At 39.5% G+C, this 21,813-nt stretch overlaps 1 long non-coding RNA gene and 1 pseudogene across 1 annotated transcript; one reads left to right on the forward strand and one right to left on the reverse strand.

Annotated features, from left to right (window-relative positions):
* The first annotated feature begins 10,851 nt into the window (after nucleotides 1–10,851).
* Nucleotides 10,852–12,964, forward strand: LOC148210792 (uncharacterized). The gene is made up of 3 exons (XR_015791748.1): nucleotides 10,852–11,711; nucleotides 11,799–11,838; nucleotides 12,672–12,964. It is a non-coding gene; the product is annotated as an uncharacterized LOC148210792 (long non-coding RNA).
* Nucleotides 12,965–15,395: 2,431 nt separating this feature from the next.
* Nucleotides 15,396–16,258, reverse strand: LOC148210793 (putative carbohydrate esterase At4g34215; annotated as a pseudogene).
* Between the last annotated feature and the right edge of the window lie 5,555 nt (nucleotides 16,259–21,813).

The following is a 21,813-nucleotide window of genomic DNA, read 5'->3' on the forward strand; positions in this document are numbered from 1 at the left end:
TGTTGCATCAGATACTGATTATTCTTTGTTTATAAGGCGTTGGTTCTGTTACTTAGCTTTCTCTTTATCTGGACGACATTATTATAACTAGAAGTCATCCCTCTTAATTGGTAGTTTAATCTCTCAACTGCGACTTCGGTTTAACATGGCTTATTCTGGTCACTTGAAGTTTTTTCTCAGTTTGGAAGTATCTTGTACATCTACTGGAATTTGTGTTAATGAGACCAAATATGCTACTTATTTGTTAGCCAAATTTGAAACGTGATATGGTAAGGCATGCTCTATGCCTTTGGCTTCCAAGGGAGTTCAAATGATGGTCTAACACAAGGGAAGCTTGTGTTTGAAAATATTCAATTGAATGATGGATTGATCAAGTATTGGGACAATGATTTAAAGAAAGGAGTTCTTTTATGCATATGTCAATATTGATTGCAAATTGTACAAACTTTTGATTGTAAATCTTATTCCGTGGGCATGCCTTCGTGGAGTAGGTTGGGAAATCAAACCACGTTAACAACATCTTTTTGTCGTCTCTCTTTTGATATTGTCTTGTAATTACCGCTACAATTGCACATGTTTAATTGTTCTATTTTCATAGATCCAAAAAATTTAAACTTCATAAATAGAGTAATATTTTAGCAAGCAAATTAGATATTATAATTGGTATTAGAGTAGTGAACTAATTTCTTTTACTGAGATTTTTTAGAATTTTATTCATCTAATTTTTTATGATAAAATGTCTATTTTAGAAGGTTGCAGGAATCAACTGTCCATTTTGGAATATCTGAATGAGTGCATTTATCAAAAGTATGGATGAAAGGGCCTCGAAATCGATATTGATCGGATGTACACCTCTCACCAAGCCCGAAATAGAATGGTCGGCTGAACACGACAAACTGTCAAATTGCAATAGTAAAACTCTGTCATGAAATTATTAATGGAACCAATGTCAATCATAGCAAAAAGAGGCATGAGACGTTGATACGCAACAACCCAAGCGTATGGACTACTTAAGCCCTTAGCCACTTTAATCCAATCGCGTAGTTGGTTCAACTATACTCGATGCTGTAAACACTCCACGAGTTTGAAGACCAACAAAAAAACCATGCTCCTGTAACAATGCACCCTAAGTTCGCCAACACAGAGGATAGCGCTGTTTTTTTTTTGGGGGGGGGGGGGATTGTATGAACGCAAGGAATGAGAAACCTCTCAATTATTTATCTCAATACTTAAAACTTTATCATAGGATCATATTTGGCACAAAGTCATTGCAACCAAATCAGACAAAGAGAATAGCACAACTGCACGAGCAAAGCCATTATAAGCATGCTAACATCACCAGCAACTACCCCACACACGCGCTGAACACTTCTTAGATTCAGTATGATACAATTTCTTCATTTGCTTTTCAAGTTCATTTTATATTATTCTCCAATCGAAGTCTATAGATCACAAACTCGGTAATCTCCTTTATAGATCGATTAAGAGTGGACATTTTTGTAGATCATGACTTTTGTGGATTTTTTAATTTAAATACTTTTGTATAAACGGTTAAGGATTCATTTTTTTATTTAAATAATTTTGCATATATACAGACATTCCAGCAAACTATTAAGCTTTAAATTAGTGTGAATTAAAAAGTCGGCTTTGAAACATATTTCTGGTTAGGTTTCTAAATAAGGTTTTTGAATAAATTATTATTTAAAACATGGGATATATTCTGAATAAACAAAGAGTCACCATATAAAAAGTACTTCCGACATTTATACCAACACCTGACATATGTATATATCGATGTTTATAAAAATATCGGTATATAGGTCATGACATTTATAGAAATGTCGAGGCATGTACGACATCGGGATACATGCATTTTCCCGATATTTTGCAAAACCTTGGGATAATTGCCTTTCTCCCTACATTTTGACAAACATCGGTCGATAAGCTTTCTCTGGACGTTTGGACAAACGTCAGACGTCAGAATGGATGCCTTCTTGCGACGTTTTGTATAATTTTGTTGGGAGAAATCTATCGCGACGAGTCTCTCCTGACGTTTTTCCCGACAAAAATTTTGCGTTGGTAAAAATGTTATTTCTAGTAGTGTGTAGAAAATTTTTCAACAGCCGTAGAAATCCACCGTTTCTAAACATTAGAGCAATCTTCACTTTCCTTCTGCATTTTCTGAAGAAAAAATTAAGACATACATAATATAGAATTGACCATCCATGTCAAGGATGAAGTAGAGGAAGAAATAGATGAGGAACAATTAGATTATGATGAAGGATGCGATGCAACAACCACAATCTCGGTTCTATAAGTTAAACACAGAAAAACATGTAACCTACCTCTCGAGCTTAACCATCGAGCATATTTGGGTTTGAAGAAGCGAAATTGCGACCTAGCAATGATGGAAAACAAATATATATGAGTCGATCCTCCTATAAGTTCTTCAAACATAAACTATTTGATTTTCTCCTTCCACTGAGCAGATAAGTTGTAATGCCTCGCATTACCTTTCAGGATATTTTCATGATTTTATATTATTATTATCTTTTTTGCTAAGATAGTCAAATTTAATTAAACTTTGATCACTCCTAGTTAATAATTGTAGGCTCCTTATACTCTAACTAATTAATCTCAAGTTAATTTTAGTTACTTATTAAAAAAACTTACAACAGAATTTATCGATTTTTCTTATCCATCTTTAATTAATTATGTATGATAATTAAAAATAAATAAGTATAACAGATTAATAAGCTTAGCAAGATTGAACTTGCATTTAAGTAACAAAATTAGCAATAGTACTTTAGTAATTAAATAAACGTGGTAAATTAATGTAATAGTAATGGTGGAGTTATTTGAGTAATTTTTAAGTTTCGTACATTTTACCTAAAGTTTTATTGCATGAGAATTAACCGAGTAAAACCTCAAATTATCTTTCTTTTATTATTATTTTTTTATCTTAGTCAAATTAAGTTTATTGGAGGAATATAGAGAGTTTTACTCAACTCATAACCATAGTTAGGCAACATAACTCACCTTCCATCCAAGAGACGCATTGATTAATTAAGTTTGCTGGGAATACCAAAGTTTCTCCTCTTCGTAATTAAGTTTTAGGTCATGCAAGGAGGGGAGAGAGGAGAGTTCATTTCATCTTCTTAGATTTTCCTCTCTTAAGTTTCAAATGTATATTTCTTCTATGTTTCTCCAATAATATTTCTAAACAAATATGAAAATTTCCTCTCCACCATCTATCTTATTGTTGTAAATCACACCTCAGAGAAATTGTGGTTGCTTTTCCAAGTCCCTTCAAAGATTGTTCATCAGTTCGTCTCTCCGGTAAGAAACATCTTCTATTTTTTTAATCTATCTTTGGTAGCGGGTATTTCCTAATAATTTTTTATAGAACCTAAGGATGTTCATATCCATTTTCTAAGGTTTTTAGTATCATTTCATGCTCTCACTGTTGTTGGAAATTCGGTCATTCTGTCCTTTATGGTGGAGAGGAACACGCACTAACGTTAAGTACTATGTAAATTATTTGTAGGGTTAATTATAAAAAAAGGGCAATATTTAGGCCTTATTTTTGTTAATTTTAGGTATTAAAATCAGGATTAAAAAGATCCTAAAAATGATCATAAAATTGTTTGATAACGGTTTTAAACGGTTTATATTATTTTCATAATTCTAGCTTGTTTAGCATGAAAAATAGGATTTGTTAATTTTTAATTTTGGTGATATTGACGAGCACCTTTAAACTAACCTAATATGTATTTTGAATGTGTTAAAATTTATTTTTATGCTTAATTTTACATACGCCTTAAAATTGTCGAAGTGAGTGCTATGTGTTTTCTCTAGTTTTTATAAATTTGCAAAATTAGTAAATCATTTTTTATAGATATTATAATAGAAAAATCATAGGTTAATATGGAGATTAAAAATTTATTTTCACAAATTTCAATATTATATGATTATCATGGACTAAGTTAATTATTATGGGGTATATACTAGTATAATAATGAACGTATCTAGTTATGAGGACTTATTGGAGAAAGCTTATTTTAGGTAATTGAGTCATAATTTTAGTTGTGTTGATTGTTACTTGGAAGCTTTAAGGAATTATGTTTACTTTATGAAGTTCAGGTAGGTGGATTTTATCATAAGTTACCGCCTTGTTTGTTTTGTTGTATTATTAATTGATTTCAAGTGAGTAATGTGATATGTTGCCTTGGTTTGTTATTGAATTATGTTATTCATGTTGCTTAAATATATTTTTTTATTGAATGGTTATTGTAGTTAAATATTATGTATTACAAATAATGTTATGATTATGTGGCTTTATCATTTCATTTTAAGTATGTTCAATAGCAAATCCTGTTCATGAGAACCATGACACATGTGTGATGCATTGCATTCCTAGTTAAGTTAGTAGTCTTAGGTGTCATAGATTTAGGTAAGATTAATGTTATGCATGAAATACCTAAATTAAGCAGTTATGTAATGCAGCGCCAAATTAATGATTTAGATGTGTAAGTCTATGCTAGCAAGCACAAGTATGTTAAATTAGGTTGTTCCGTGGTTTATATATTAGGTTGAGGTATGCATGTATTTAAGCATGATGCATGTGTTTATGCATAAAGACCCCTTATCATGGGAACTACTTACTGGGTATTTTCATACTTACCCTATGTGGTTATAATTTTTTTTATAGATAGTTATGTAGATGACGAGAACAACGTCAAGGATGACCTTGGTATTAATGGGGAAGATATATGAGACACACTTTAATTTATTTTTAATTTGTACTTTTAATTATGACTTGACCACATTTTTACTTTGTTTTATTTAAGGATTATAATTTATGATTTTTGCTACTATAAATTTATAAGTTAAGTTGTATTAAGATATTGTTTTCATTTTTAAATGAAAGAATAAGTTTTTATCTTATACTATGTTTTATGAGTAATTATCTCAAATTGATATTATTAAACATATATATAAAATTGGATTCATTACATAAGTAAGTAACAATAACAAAGGAATAAGAGATAGGGATAGAAAATGCTGAAACCCACAGAGATTATACTTGTTCACCCCAATCTTGGGACTGCGTCCAGTCTTGTGAAAAAAAAATTAAATAAAAATTAAAAAAAAAACTCTACTATAGTTGAGAACATTACAATGGAAATCTTACTTATGATATCACTATACAACGACTATCTTGCTTCTAAGTACCCTAACAATGACTGCCTGGGATTACACAATTGAAAACATCCTCACTTAACCAATGGGGTACAACCACTCACTGATCTTTTTCATACACTACCCAACAACCACTCAAGTCTTTTTTATTTGGATTCTGTACGAATGAAACCTTAACAAAAGTGTTATTTTATAACAAGGCAAATATCCTAAACCTTTTAAGAAAACAATGTCGTAATCCTTGTAAGACAAAAATATCCTACTCGTTGTAGGAATTCGTAGTAATGTTGAAAACATTTCTTCTCATAGGACATGGGTCATCTATTTTGGCTTCATTATCCCAATATTCTCCCTCTTGGAGATAAAGCATTGATCTTGTCTCCTATTGCAGTAGTAGTCTCTGATAATCTTGGAAAACTCTAAGCCTTCTTCTACAACAACTTCTGATCTTCTTGACAAATCTTAAGGCTTCTCCTACAAGTTTAAAAACTTGTAAAACAAAAAATAAGAAATCACTATTTTCATCTGTGTTTGCCCTGAGGTCGAGCAATCAACGTCGTCTTGTATCCCGAACGCAGAAGACACATCCACGTGCTCTCACTCAAACTAAGTGTCGATATCTGAAGCTTCATTCTTTGTTCTCGAACACTGATTATTGATGAAAGAACTTCTCAATGATGACTTGACAACTCTATTCAAGTATGCTGCCAGAATTAAACGCCATTCTTTACCTCAACATCTACTAGGTTAATCTTCTCTGATGCAACTCTTCGCCGACGCGACTTCATCAATTCACCCATTTGTCTGATAACTGGGATAATCCTTGACAACCTAAAGAACCCAAATTTTGTTCCTTGACTTTCCAATTGACGTTCCTCATGATATATTATGGTTTTCTTTGTTGTTGACTCAGTACTACCTCTTTGAAAATCATATGCAACTTGCATCCGTTATTTCAATGATCCTCTGGCAACACTCAATCGCAACGTGTAAACTATAAATCTTTTGTGGGCAATTGTCACTAACTTGGATCCTTTGGTGAGCTTTCATTGGTTTCCACCAAACTCACTCTAATAACCATCATTGTCGAACTTACCAGTGAACTTACCTGTAGAGATAAGTTTCATTCTAATACTGGGTACATACCTGACATCTTAATAACTCAATCCCACTATTGGTCTTCAATCGTATGTTTTCAATCTCTTTACTCTTGAAAATTTCTCTATTCTCCATCCTCACATGGTTGTGATTGTCTCTTCTAAAAGATATGAATAATCTCCTATTTGAAGATATGTGTACTGAAGTTGTTCTAATTTATGGAATTGTTCTAGTTTTTTCCCACATCCAATAGGGCAAATGTTCGTTAGGATCGAAATGTACCTTAGTCCTGAGAGGTAGAGGTGGTTGAACAGGAACTAAACTCGGTGCAATAGATGGTGGCAGCACGATCTTCTTCTTCCCGTTCTATTTGTCGCATGGTTTGGATGAAGAAGAGCCTTCCATGGGTTTCTCGATTATTTGCTAAAACCCCTAACACAAAATCCGTCAACCCTGATATATGTTTGCCAAAAATAAGAGAGGATGGATGGATTTTAGGAATCTTTGAAGATTTTATGGGGAAAAAAAATTAAATGGGAGTTGAGTTTTGGGAGTAGAAAATCGCAAACAATGAGGGATTATAGGGTTTTGTTTTCATTTAAATTAAACAAGGGTTTGATAAATGAACATTTATACATTTCGATTAGCCCAAAGCCCATTTAGAATTAAACCAAAAATAAGGCCAAAAAAGTTGTTTAAAAATTCCCAAATCTGGTTATATTGGGTTATCAAATGATACATAGTGCAATATAGTCAAAACAAGGTATTACAATAAAAAAATAATAGATAGATACCTTGTAAATAGTTAAGACTTATCGATGGACTATCTTTCCTCTATTTTCTTTCTTTTCCCATCCAATGGGTTTATATTTTCGGATAAAAAAATGGTCAGAAATCCTTGATATTTTGATTTTGGAAAAAGCTCTTGATCAATATACTACTTCTTCTACACATTTCCCTCTACCCCATAATGTACAGTAAATAATAGTTAGAACTTATAAAAAAATCAATAACTCACTCATGAGAAAAGTCCTTCCCGCATCAAGCACTAATATAGTTTTAACATCTAATTAGATCGGGTAATCAATTGAATTAAGAACATAAGCGTGCTTGGCTTGGAGCAAACAAAGCATGCTGGAAGGACTCGTGTTGGTCTGTAGGGGCAGTCTATGCTCTTCTAAGTGGCTTAGAACTTGACGGTGGCGCAGCCAGGTCGCAGGGGAATGCGGGCGGGGCGAGAGGTGCCGAAACCTGAATCCGAATCCTGGGCCTGGGGCGTTACAATTACCCTTTACGAGCTAGCAAGGGGACATAATGGACCTATAGATCAGAAGCTCCAACGTCACAAGATTAATTGGTTAAACTCAGTAACCACCTTAATCAACATACGTTAACTACGAGTTGCTCCCCTAAAAGCCCGTCACTACAATCTTCTTACCATAGAATATTTATGTGTTGACGGATATCTACCATTAACGACAAGTCAATCCTTCACGAGTATTCATAAGTCAAACTGGGTCAAATTACCCGTTTTATCCTTGAGTTACATCTTACTCCTTAAATACCACTACTCCTCTAATCAACAACGCGGTTATGGTCCGCAATAACTGGAAGTCCTTCTCGAGCCAGTGAAAAGGTGGGACCCCTTGTTCAAGTCTCGGAGTCAGCATTTAAGAGAACACTCATCTACTCTCCTAAAGTCGGGGACGAATGAATTTCATCTTATGAAGTTAAAAGGATGAGCCCTTACAGGCAAGAGTCTATAACTCTCTGAGGATTCATAATGAGTTGCATGTCATCCTATGAAATAGCAATCTGTTAATCAACGACGTTACGTTTAAAGATTGACTATTTGGAGGTCCGGTTTTATACAAACTCATTGTATAAGATACCCGCTGATATGCGACAATAGAAGCGTATTCAGCTACTCGAGCCAGAAGCCACTTGAATCCAATCGTATAGTTGGTTTAACTCGAAAGGTCAAGGTTAGAGGGATTACCTTTGCAGTTGTTACATTGAGTAGACAGATGACTTGTAACAACCTAGAATTTCCCACATACTTCTAGGTCACGTTAACTACCCAACTGTTTAAACTTAACCCCAAACACGAGATATCAACTCCCTGTGCAATAACTATATAAAATCAAGCTTGACCTCTCATTAATTTAACAATAAATCAATTCCATAGAATATCAATCAACAACATCCGTGGACAACCTCACGAAGCAATCTTATTATTCCAACTAGGCAAACCTCAATGAATGGAAGAAAACTAAATAAACGCCTATCCTGAAATAAAATAAACAACAAGTGGGAACCTCCCAATTATTCAGATAAGATCAAATAGTTTATGGAAACAAACAAAGGGTCTTATCCAACTAAAACTTAAGCTAAGCAAAGGTAACTACGCAGCTTATGGTCCTCGCTCGTCATGTCTCCTCCGTCTCATCACCACGGTCACCAAAAAATCTTTCACCTGAAACAATAATTGCAGAGGGGGGGGGGGTGAGTATATAAATATACTCCGTAAGTAGCCCTCACCAACAACACACACACATCATGCTAAAAAAAATCATGAAACATTCATAGTCATGCTTTTCATCACATTACGCAATCAAACATAGATACATTCTATAAAATTCGGGACAACCACAACCAGGAACACATTAACTACCAACCTCTAGTCTCCCTAACAACTCAAGTACCTCTACGCTTATCGCAGCTATCCTAGCCTTCCACGGTTACTTCTTCGAGTAGAGTCGGCCCCTTACCATTTTTACCTAGAGCCCCGACACTACTACATCGGCCCTCGACCATTTTTACCCGAGGTCCCGATGACTTCACCATCTATTGGCCCTTGACCATTTTTACCCAAGGCCCCAATAGTCTTCCTTCCAAAGGACTCCTCTCATCGACCCTCGACCGTTTTTACCCGAGGCCTCGATACTAAATTAGTGACGTATCAGCCCCCGACCATTTATACCCGAGGCCCTGACACTCACTCATTTCTTTACTCCAAGAATCCAACTCTCACCAGAGTCTTACTATATACTTTCTTAAACCATGACCCCTGCATCTTTCAGCTCACAAATACCATTCAGCATGCTTCCACAACATAAACAACATTCTACTAATGAAATAATACACCAATCATGCTCTCACAATATAACTTTTCTTAACAACGGCTCCACAATGAGTTTTATCGCAACAAAGCATAACCAAACAAATTTTAAACCATTAGAGCCTGACACAGTTCACCGAAAACAGTTAATATCCAGCATCAATATTCAATAAGCATTACTAAGTATAATAACACACAACACACCGAACAATTCATGCATATTTAGACAACAAACGTTTCCACAGTAATACTCAACAGTTTAGCAAAGAAAAAATCTCACAATTTTCACTGATAAATATCCAACACTACTCCAAGTATACCGATTAACATAACGAGAGTTATTTAGCACAATGACGTAACAAAATTAATATTAAACACCACAAAACCAGCACATTAGAGACCATTTAACACACATTAACGCACGCACGCGCCCCTTGTCTACTTACACACAACCGCGCCCTTGACTTTTGCGTCGATCTCCCACCTAAGCACTAAAACAGAAAAATACAGCATGTTACGTACGATATTCGGCCTTCGAAATAAATTCTAAAAGGGTTCAAATGACTCATTACCACCAAAATCGACTTCGTAGGGGTGTGGGTAACTTAATTCTAGCTTCACACAAGGATGGGTATCATGGAACTGACTTTGTTTATGTGTTGGTCAACACCGAACGTAGCCGGTAGGCAGGAAAACGTCACCAAACACGCTAGGTCTCGCAAAATCGGGCGCGTGGTCACCAAATTCGGGTTGTTGCGGGTCAAGGTGGTTGTCGGAGTCCGTGGTTTGCTGCAGCCACCGAAAGTAACGTGATGCTGCTCGTGGAATCGCCTGATCTGCAGCAACGTTGCCAGAGGGGAAGTTCTGACGCCTCGCTGGAGGACGCCGCAGAAGGTAGACGCGCCGCTGCAGGGTATCGTCGGAAAAGGAGGCCGAGGGAGAAGTTTGCTGTAGAACCCGTGCGCCTCTCGTCGGACCTGCCGTTTGCGGAGGACCGCTGCGGTGTAACGCCCCGCATTCTCTAACTCGTTTATTTTAAGAGATAAATAGTGTCTTTGGATTTTTCCCTAAGTTGATAACTTTAATTCTTGGATTTTCTAACTTTGAAATTCTAATTTTTGGCTAAATTAGAATTAAGTTTAATTTCTTTAGATTAAGATAATTTAAGTTCTCTACCTTTGTGGGAGATTTTTAGTTAAATTCTAAATTCACGAGTTTTAGGATTTTCCTTCCTAAATTTGAATTATTATTCTTGGGTTTTAGAGTTTAAGTTAACTATTTTATTTTGGGTTGTTGTAGGGTTTATTCTTATATCTAAAGTGAAATTTTGGGCTTGTTGTTTTGGGACTTTGTGTTACTTATTTGGGCCTCATTTAAGATTTGGGAATTGGGCTATAGGTTTTAAAACAAAGGAAAGAATAATAAAAAAAAAAGCCTTAGCCCCATCTTCATCTTCTTCTTCCTCAATCCTTCCCAGCCGTCACCCCCATTCAGCAGCCTTCACGTCGACGACGGTTCCGACTAGCACCTCCCTCCGACGGTCATTGACAAGCAGCGGCGGCACTCAGCGAACCAGCAGCGATGGCGCACGGCAGATACGGCAACGCGAGCTTCATCCACGGGCGTAGCCTCTTCCACAACAATGACGGTCAGCCCCAAATCCGACTTTTTCGGTTTACTCGCGGCAGACCTCTACAGCTTCATCGTTTCTCCCTCCGGTGAACCCATAACAGCAGTGACGGCGACCTCACGGTGATTTACTGTAGCGTTTTCGTGCGGCATTCGGCGATTTCGACGGCAACCTCGCGCACAGATTCTTCGGCGGCCTAGACAACAGTATTTCTGGTAGCTCAGGTTCTTCTCCGGCAGCGCAATCCCCAGCCTGTGCCAGTGGATTCGACGACATTGCACAGTAAGACGAGTAGCGGGATTTTGTTTTTGGTGGCAGCAACGTCCCCGTCCCCTAAACGCGCACAATAGCGTCGGTATCGCGTCTCCTCTTCTGGTTTTCGTGGATAGTGGCTTTCCGATGGTTTCGACGCTTACCCACCCTTGTACGGAGCTGGAATATTGATACCCACGGGTGTTTGAAGCCAAATCCATCATACCCAACCCTTTCGGCATCCTTTCGACATTTGTCGATACTCAAACGAAGGTTGATTTGAGTTACCCATTCCTTTTCAGCGTAGGACCAGCAAGCCCGAGACTTTTCGAACTCAATTTTGGAAGTGCCGAGCTTATTAGACATCGACCCACTCCTTACCCAAGAGGTTTTATGGTGAGATAGTAGGTAACGGATCATCTAAACTCACTTTCGATGCAAACTAAGTGTTTCTAACATGAATTCTAATCAAGTTTGGTTTGCTTTTGGATTTAGGAACCCTTCGGTGAACTTGGTAGCGCATTAGAACTTGGTAGTAAGTAGTTTCTTACTGGAGGGATTGGTTGTTGTGTGCTGATATGATATGGTTGTTTGCTCGTGTGCCCATGTGTGATATTTGCATGGTTGCTTATCGTTGTTATAATTTAGTAAACGTCATTGTTGATAAAACTGTTGATATATCTCGGGAAAATTATGTCGTTGTGTGAATAAATTGTAACCAAGTAATCTTGGATGACTATGTTTGAATTGTTGTTATGTTTTAATTGGTTTTCATGATGAAAATTGTATACTGGTATTATAATCTGTTGTTTCGAAAGCATATTGAAGATTTATGAGAAATCAGTTGCGTTTGATGTATGTTGGGTATCTATCGGTTATATTTTGGTTAAGTTGTTGGTTGTGCCTCTTCTGTGAACGATGCCTGTTGGAGGTGTTGGATCATGTTGGACTACTTTAAATTGATTGGTTTTTACATCTGATCATTTTGGTGTATCGCATATTGGACTGTTATGAGATTATTGATGCATGAGGCATGGCATAGTAGCAAGTAATACTCTTGTGAGAGTTTTGAGACATAACAAACTAAGTAGACAAGGGGCGTGTGCGTGTGTTAATGTGTGTTAAATAGGTTCTAACATGCTGGTTTTGTGGCGTTTAATATTAATTTTGATACGTCATTGTGCTACATAACTCTCGTTTGTATTAATCGGTATACTTGGAGTGGTGTTGAATAACCATGATACGTTGTTTCTTTGATAAGCATGATATGTTGTTTCCTTGATAAGTATGCTCTTGTGCGTGACCCTTCAGATAAGGGCTGCTTACTGAGTACTGTGGTTGTACTCATCCCTCTATTTCCCCCTTCAGTTTGCAGGTGTCGAGCTAGCTCTTGGGATGGTGATGGCGAGGAGGAGGCTTGATCGGAAAGACCATTAGCTATGTTGCGTGCAATTAATTTCTTTTAGTTAGGATAGTTGTGGCTATTTAATCTTGTAGTTGAGTTGTTAGTGGTTGGTTTTGTTTAGTTTTATTGTCTAAAGGATGTTGTAAGGTTGCCGATTCATTATTCTTTTTAGAGGATTAATTTTGTTATCTTCTTGAACTACGGGATTGTAACCTACTTAGGATATTTATGAATACATTTGTTTAAGTTGATCGTACTTGAATTAGTTTTTGCTTCATTACCATTTGAGATGTTAATATTCATTTAGTGGATGGTTTATAGTTAGTAAATGTTTCCTTGAAGGGTTTGGTTAATGTGAAGTCAGTATTAAATGGTTTATCTGTATAGGATGTGAGTTTCTCTTAAATCTTTGGTGATATTGTTCTAATTGTTCAAGCCCTCGTGAGTGTTGAGAATTAGAGTAGTGCAGGAGAAGCGTGGCAGCTTTATTGCTTAGTATTGTTGTGAATATAATTCTTTTGTCTATGTGAAAATTTTAGGTAGTCTTAGTAACGCTCCCTGTTTGGAAATGGTGAAATTCTTGGGGCGTTACATTTATATTTGGGTTTCTAGCTTAGATTAATACCACATATACTATCACTCAATTTATTTAGAGAATCATGTCAGAATGAAAGAATAAGTCAATGCAAATAAATTAACAATAATAAAGATAAAATTAATGGCAGGAAGGTCCTAGTGAATTTATTTCACATTAATTTATGAAGAAATCAATTAATTACTCAAGTTTGAATGATATGCTAATTCTGTAAGTCAATAACTCTCAATTCTCAAATGTCTTTCTCTAATGTAAGTTAATTCTCCTTGTTAATTAAGAATCCAATACACATAAATGTGAAAAGTTTAAAGATGGATTAAAAACTTTCTAATTATAAGAACTAAATAGGCACAACTTTAAAAATTTAGAGACCATAATTTTTTTTTAGTACAACATGTGAACGTGGAGATTCAAACTCTCAACCTCATGGTAGACTACATGGACCTTAACCGATAAGCTATGCTCTAGTTGGCATAAAGACCAAAATTATCTACTTTTTTATCTTTGTGGGAGGTAATTTTTAGCCTCGCATGTAACATATCTTGATTGGAGGAAAAAGACATACATGGCATTGGGATGATAAGGCCAAGTCTACTTACCTCGGTATTAAATCTTAATACCGACCCGACGCCCTCTAGGGTCGAGCCGACCAAGATTCCTTTTGGGTCGTGTTCCCATTCTTTGGCCAAATCGGCTTGGACCTACTCGGCTCAGCCTATATTTCGACTGACTCCACGACAACATGTCGTGATCCACGCTTACCTTAAAGAGCCGTTGAGGCCTTAACGGGGACCTTGTCGAAAATTTCGCCTATAAATAGGAGTCATTTGCCTCTATACCAGGTACTCGAACACAATATTTCTCTCTAGATACTGCTCAGATTCTTCCTGAATTGGACATCAGAGTGTTTTCTTTGCAAATCTCCTGTCCAGCTCTCTTCAGCTCATCCTCGAGACCATCTTCTAGTCCTAGCCAAGGTTCGTAAGCCTGCTCATTTTTGTGATCAAACAATCTTCATATATTGTTACAATCTTATGCGTTTTTTTTAATTTTTAGATTTTAATATATATTTTTAATTAATTAAATATCTAATTTTCCAGTTTCAATAATATTTTTAAAATCTAACATTTTTCTCGAAAATTTGATATATATATTTTTTTGTACTAAAAAATTTGGATAAATTTCTTACTTCAACAAATTAAAGACATTTGTAATTCTGGCATTGTGAATAGATCATATTTTGTAGTTGTTTTTGGTCTTGAAGAATGTATTAATCTCTATATTTATCCTCTAAGCTATGATTTAATGTAGGATTTATTATTAGACAAGGAAGCTATATTTTTATTCAACATGTGGAGTGCGAGAATTTGAACCCGTAGAGAATTCATGTTCTGTTTTTAGTTCTTAGATTCACCAATCAAATAAAATCAATGAATATTTGTTTGGATTGTTTCTTAAAATCCGATTATGTGTAATACAGGGAGTGGAAATGCTAAAAACAACTTTTTTATATTTTCACTATTTTAAGATTTCGAATCCAATACTTTAAAATGAAAAATTATATTTAAAAAGATAAAAATTTGATAAATACACTATTTCATGTTATACACTTATTTAATCTTTTTCTTAAAATAAATATTGGTCAAATATAATGTCATATTGTAAAATACTAACTCTAACAACATTTATGTTAATAAATTAGATAATAATGTTTTAGATTAAACTAAATATTTATTAGGTAACCAATAACTTATAAATATATTACAAAACGCTATGGTTATTCCATTCTTTTTTATTATTGAAATTCAATTTTAGTATGATACCGAATGACTATTAATTATAGTACGTTAGACAAAAATAGTTTAAAATAGATTACTTTATCTTTTGATGAAAAAGTTTAATATTAAAAGTTATATTTATATATTTTAGTTATAATACTAGTTATATGATTATTTTATTTATTGAATTCAACTGATATGTTAATTATGTTGAGATTAAATGGAAATGAGAGGTAAGAAGGAGAGCGGAAGGATGATTTTATTGGGATAGCATAAAAAAGTCAACAGATATTAAACATGGAAACCCAATAGGATCAAAGCAAATGGCCGTATTGAGAGAGGTAGGTGTCAGCCAACCATTTGCCCAAAGCAATCTCGGTGTTGATATTAAAATGACCACGATCCAAATTAAAGCCTTCTGCGGTGGTAGTGTTCACCAATTTCAAGGAGTCGATGGTCACCACATTCGGTAGCTCTCGTTGAACTGCATCTTCTGCTGCCCTCACTGCTGGCAAATCATGAGTGTCATGCTTCATAAATGAGTCATAGACGGCTATTTTTACAAGAATGATGGGTAAAAATCGAGGCTTGATATCATTGCGAATGTCAGTAAAGAACTTCTTCAAGTTTTTTTTTATCTATTAGCAGTGTCCCTGCTGGCTGCGTCGCTTTCCCCTTACAACCAGAAAAGAGCACGAACCACTCCACCTTCACGATCCGATGCTTGGATTCGTTCAATGAAATTCTTGTAAAAAGTCGCACTAGTATTGCTTGGGTTTTTTACCCATTGTTCGATTAGAGTGCCACCTCTATCACAAGGAACTAAGCCTACGGAGCCGACCTTTGACCTGCCTTTGGCCTGTAGCTTGCGAGCAAATGCAATTGCTGGACCAACTCCGACTGTCTTATTTATGTCAATTCCCTCATGGATAGACTCTCGTGCTACCTCCCATTGGTGCTCTGGGTTTAATCGAAGGATGGATGGGTCGGGTTGAACCTCGGGTGGGACATACTCATCCCACACAAGGTGGCCTGGTCGATCGTTCTCAACCCCACATCGGCCAACCATGTTGCTCTGACCAGCGAGGATGAATATGTTCTTAGAAGAAGTTGCCCTTGAAAGGGAAGGGCCACATAACATCATACATAACAAGATCGATAGTCTCAATATAGCCATATTGACCCTTTGTGTCTGTGCAAATAGACACAAAAGGAAAGTGTAAATGGATGGAAACGACTTTTAATTGTCTAACAAAATGGAAACTTTCCTTTGTGTCTATTTGCACAGACACAACTACTCTCCCTCGAAAACTCTAATCACTTTAGTTTTTATCGGTTGGCTAAACCTTGCCTCTACCTTTCTCCATTATGAATGCTCGCTTCTTATACTCAATTTTGGTTATATTATTAGTATGGTATAACTTTTAAAGTTATATTTTATTGTTTAATATTTGTGACTAAGCCATTTTGGATCCTACCCAATTTGTTAAATATATATATATATATATATAAAAAATGTAGTACTCAATGAAAAACTTAAAAGACATTTTAGTTTTATTTGGTTAAATTATAATTTTTTATTTTGATAAATGATAAAATTATAAGTGTGATGATTAAACTAGTGTGTTTTTATAACGAGTCACTTAACTTTTAATGTTGTGCCTGCTATGAGCAGAAGACCAACAGGAAGAGAGTAGCGAAAATTCAACTCTAAAAAATGAGCATGACGAAGAGACATACTGTGATGCTCAAGCGACTACGCTCGCGAGTGAAGATTATGAGGAGACCCACCCTGACCCTTAAAGTTGTGAGCCCTTAAGAGAGGGTCATGGGCAAGAGGAGGAGGTCCAGTTTCAAGGACGCGAAAGAAGAAGAGGGCATGTGACCAGCCATCGCGTTGGACTGGGAAAAAGGCCAAAACCTCACGTGCAACCTCCAAAGCTCGCAAGATTCCAGATGACTCTCTTTCTCCTCCCGTACCAACAGCCAAAAAACTAGTCTTATCAACTGCCAAAAGGGAAGTTTAAGCTAAAAATGGGAAAGACCATTTCCCCATCTGAGGAGAACCGACATTCTAAACTTATTTTGCAGGAGCCTAAGCCAGAAGCGAAGATGGGGAAGAAAGTGAAAATCATTACCCCCCTCCCACTGGGCTAACTTCAATCGATTCACATTTAAACAGTTTAAGGAGATTTTGAACTACAAGTTCTTCTTTGAAAAGAGCTTTAACATGAACAATGTTTGGGGGAAAGAATACCCTGGACACGTGGAGGACAGCCATCGGTGCTCCAAGGTGACCCATGAGTCATGCCCCAGCTCGGACCACCGAGATCACCACCACTAGCGTTGACAGGTGCTAAGTATCAGGGCCGAGGTGAACCTGGCCGAGGTCCGATCTACCGGGAAGCTCGGTGGGGGCCGATGTGAGCTACTGTCAGCGGCGTGATTATCGGGTGTAACCGTCGGTCCCGAGATTACCGGGGTGTAACCGACGGGTCGAGATTACCGGGGTTGTAACCGTTGCGAGATTAGCGGGACTACCACCCATAAGTAGATGACCTCACTCCACGATCAGGTACGATGATTTCTGACCTCGAACTAAACTGGGAATCCGACCTATACTGACTTGATCGTCGGAGTGCTCACCTTTTTGTGCAGGTCTGCCCAAGTATTCAGATCGGTCCGGAGGCCGAGTTCGAGCTGCAATCAGAAGTACATTGTTGTGCATATCCTTGCATAAACATTTGGCGCCGTCTGTGGGAATACGACAATCTAAGTCATCCCAATTCTTTTAAACCAACACGCAAGCGAAAATGGTTCAACCCGCAAACTCGATCAATACGGCAGATCGAAGGACCCTAGCTGCCAGCGATGCCCACCAGAGGGAGGTCGGAGCAGCAGTGGTAGAGGGGCAAGGTCACGACGGCCTAGCAACAGAACCCCTCCGCAGGTCGGCACGAATCACCGCGCCTGTTCTACCACCTGCGCACCACCCAAGGACATTCAAAGCCACCCGTGGCCGAGGTGGAACCTCTAAGAAGGGCGCCCGGGGTCCAGCCCCGGCCCCGACAAGTGAGAACTTGGACGCACTCCAGAGAGAAATGGAGGCAATGCGCACGCAAATGCGATCCATGGAGGAAATGTATAACGAAATGATATTAGCTGCAGGCGCAGGGTCCCGATCTGAGAACCGAGTGACGTGCGCGTTGGCATACGCGAGCAAAGGGGTTCCCACCTCGGCCCAGTCGAAGAGGAACATCCCGAGGACAACGAGAGCGAGGGACACACTCGCCAGAGAGGAGACCTCCGTGAACACCTCAACAGAAAGAGAGGCTCATCTCTCCGAAAAGGACAGTCACCATCCCGCTCACACATGAGCTCCAACCAGCAGGCTGAATCCTTTCGCAATCAAGCAACTCCTGCAGGAGTGATTACAAGGGAGGAGTTCGACCAGCTGAGGGGCCAGCTCGACGCTCAGGTGGAGGCCTTAAAGGCCAAATGTGAGCAGAAAGAAGGTCCATTGAACGATGGCGACTTGGGAGAATCGCCCTTCACCTCGGACGTTTTGGAAGCACCGATCCCTCAGAAGTTCAAAGCTCCTACCGTGAAACCTTATGATGGGTCAAAGGACCCCAAGGATTATGTTGAGGTCTTTGAAGGCCTCATGGATTTCCAAGCGGCATCAGACGCAATCAAATGCCGTGCCTTTCAGATCGCGTTTACTAGCAGCGCGCGATTGTGGTATCGGAGACTGCCAGCCAGGTCGATCTCGACCTACTCTCAGCTGAGAAGGAAGTTCCTCGCCCAGTTCTCTTCTCGGCATTATGAAAAAAGACAGCGACCCATCTCGCCACCATCAGACAGAAGGAGGGTGAGACGCTGCGAGAATATGTCACCAGATTCCAGGAGGAGCAATTGAAGGTCGCACACTGCTCCGATGACTCGGCCATGTGCTATTTTCTCACCGGTCTAGCCGACGAAGCCCTCACGGTGAAGCTTGGAGAGGAGGCCCCGGCCACCTTCGCCGAGGTGCTTCAGAAGGCGAAGAAAGTCATCGATGGACAGGAGCTCCTCCGAACCAAAACCGGCCGACCCGAACGAAAGATCGGTCGGGGCAGAAGTGGAAAAGATATAGAAAAAGCAGATCCCAAGTCCAAGGACAAGGGATCCAGAACTTCTCCGAGCGGCCGAGCTGAGTATCGAAGGCGGAGAGAACGGACCTACCAGGAGCCGACCTTACGAACGCTTCACCCCGACCACGATTCCAATTTCCGAGATCCTAACGAACATCGAGGAGTCTGGAATGGAAAAACTACTCAAACGTCCTGAGAAGCTTCGGGGAGCCCCTGAGAGGCGCAGCAAGGACAAGTATTGCCGCTTCTATCGGGAGCACGGCCATAACACGTCGGACTGCTGGGAGTTGAAATGCCAAATTGAGCATCTAATTCAAGATGGCTTCTTCAAGAAATTTGTGGGAAAGCCCAGGACCAGCTCTGCAGAGAAAAAGGAAGAGCGGAAGCATTCGAAGACGCCGTCCCGGCGCACTGACCGACCTGCGGTCATGAATACCATTTTCGGAGGGCCAAGCGGGGGTTAGTCCGGACAGAAAAGAAAGGAGTTAGCTCGTGCAGCCAGGCGCGAGGTGTGCATCATCAGGGAGCAGAGGTCGACCTGCCCAATCACCTTCGACAGTACAGACTTAGAGGAGGTCCACCTGCCCCACAATGATGCACTTGTGATCGCTCCCTTGATTGATCATGTGGTGGTCAGGAGGGTGCTGGTAGACGGAGGCGCATCTGCTAACATCCTGTCCTTACCGACCTACCTCGCCCTGGGATGGACGAGGTCGCGATTGAAGAAAAGCCCGATACCGCTGGTTGGGTTCTCTGGAGAATCGGTCATCCCAGAAGGTTGCATCGACTTGCCGGTCACACTTGGGCAGGACCAAACTCAGGTCACCCAAATGGCCGAGTTCGTGGTAATTGACGGTAGATCGGCCTATAACGCCATCTTTGGGAGACCCACCATCCACTTATTTCGGGCCATTCCCTCAACACTTCATCAAGTTTTGAAGTATTCCACCCCCAATGGCTTGGGCACGGTCCGAGGAGAACAGACCGCTTCGAGGGAGTGCTATGCCTCCGCGCTCAAAGGCTCATCGGTCTGCGCCATCGAAACTCTCGCCAGTGGGGATGGGACGCTCGAGTTCGAGGCTGACCTGCCGAGGAGGGAGTTTGTCGCACCCACTGAGGAGCTCGAGCTTGTTCCTCTGCTTAGTCCCGAGAAGCAAGTAAGCATAGGAACCAAGCTGGGGGCCACCGACAGAGAGGAGCTGATCCACTTCCTCAGATCCAACTCGGACGTCTTTGTGTGGTCTCACGAGGACATGTCTGGCATTGACTCAAAGATTATGACGCATTGCCTCAGCATAGATCCATCATTCCAACCTGTAAAGCAAAAAATAAGACCTATAAACAAGGAGAGGATTAATGTAATTGTTGAGGAAGTTAGTAAACTTTTGAAAGCTGAATACATAAGAGAAATTTCGTATCCCGAGTGGCTCTCCAATGTTGTATTAGTTAAAAAATCTAACGGAAAGTGGAGAATGTGCGTAGATTTTACGAACTTAAATAAGGCATGCCCGAAAGATTGCTTCCCACTGCCGAGGATTGATCAGCTCGTGGACGCCACAGCCGGGCACGAACTGCTCACCTTCATGGACGCCTACTCTGGATACAACCAAATCAAGATGCATGTCCCAGATCAAGATCATACCACATTCATAATAGACCAAGGTCTGTACTGTTACAAGGTCATGCCCTTCGGTTTAAAGAACGCAGGAGCGACCTACCAGAGAATGGTGAACAAAATGTTCGCCAATCAGATCGGCCGGAATATGGAAGTGTATGTGGACGACATGCTCGTCAAGAGCAAGCGGTCTAAGTCGCATCTTTCCGATCTGACCGAAGCCTTCGAGGTTCTAAGGACATATCAAATGAAGCTCAACCCAGCTAAATTTGCCTTTGGAGTCTCTTCGGGAAAATTCCTTGGCTTCATGGTGAACCACCGGGGGATCGAGGCCAACCCCGAAAAGATTAAAGCCGTGCTCGAGATGGAGGCACCCAAAACGCTGAAACAGCTTCAGTGCCTCAATGGCAGGATTGCAGCCTTGAACCGGTTTGTGTCAAGATCGACAGATAAGTGCCTCCCTTTCTTCAAAGTCATACGAAAGAAAGGGCCGTTTGAATGGACAGCAGAGTGCGAACAAGCATTTCAGCAATTGAAGAGCTACTTTTGTTCGGCACCTTTGCTCGCCAAGCCCCTGCCAGGGGACAAGCTCCAATTGTACTTAGCAGTGTCTGACAGTGCCGTCAGCTCGGCCCTAATCAGGCAAGAGGAAGCGCGGCAAAACCCGGTCTACTACACAAGCAAAGCTATGACCAAAGCCGAGACTAGATACCCTCAGATGGAAAAGTTGGCTTTCGACGGCTTAGACCATACTTCCAAGTCCATACTGTGGTGGTGCTCACTAACTTGCCCCTAAAAAACATCTTCCATAAGCCAGAAGCTTCTGGACGCCTGATGAAGTGGGCAATGGAGCTAAGTGAGTACGACATCCAGTTCGAACCCAGAGCTGCGTTGAAAGGGCAAGCAGTGGCAGACTTCATAGCCGAGCTCACACCACCTTCCGAGCCTGGCGAGTCCGACCTACCATGGACAATCTATGTCGAC

The sequence above is a fragment of the Momordica charantia genome (genome assembly GCF_013281855.1).
Source record: "Momordica charantia cultivar OHB3-1 chromosome 6 unlocalized genomic scaffold, Mcharantia_2.0 BLBB01000006.1, whole genome shotgun sequence".
NCBI classification, from domain to species: domain Eukaryota; kingdom Viridiplantae; phylum Streptophyta; class Magnoliopsida; order Cucurbitales; family Cucurbitaceae; genus Momordica; species Momordica charantia.